We start from the raw sequence: 572 nt of genomic DNA, 5'->3' as shown, positions 1-572 counted from the left end.
TATCATAAAGCTAGGGATAATTAGCATAAATATCACATTATTAAAAAACAAGGTAAGCATTAGGCGTAGAAAGACGAGCACTATTCATGAAGCCCTGCCATTGCTGCCACTTGATACTAGATAATTACACTTTTCAGGGGTGATTCAGAGGTGTGGTGCTGGGAGCAATACCTCCTGTCTGACAGGTTCTGAGCCAAGCAAATGCTTCGTCATTTGAAAACCCAAATAACCGGAGTTGCGACCCAGAAGTAACTGTTTGCACCTTTTTGCACTGTATAGTAAAAACTACTTTAAAGTTTAATCAGTTATGCAGAATCAGGGTTTCCTTGGTAATATATTGGCACATGCATTATAAACCTGCATTTCTTTTTCATAGATTCCAATCTTCTTTAATACATTAACTTAGATCAAGTAGTAAAGCCTTCGATTACCTCACCTATCTCCATTCAACAATCATATGCAGTAACACTATCAGCTGAAGAAGAAGAAGAGGAAGAGGAAGAGGAAGAAGAAGAAGAAGAAGAAGAAGAAGAAGAAGAAGAAGAAGAAGAAGAAGAAGAAGAAGAAGAAGA

Source organism: Microtus ochrogaster, linkage group LG2 (genome assembly GCF_000317375.1).
Source record: "Microtus ochrogaster isolate Prairie Vole_2 linkage group LG2, MicOch1.0, whole genome shotgun sequence".
NCBI classification, from domain to species: Eukaryota; Metazoa; Chordata; class Mammalia; order Rodentia; family Cricetidae; genus Microtus; species Microtus ochrogaster.
This window is presented reverse-complemented; position numbering follows the sequence as displayed.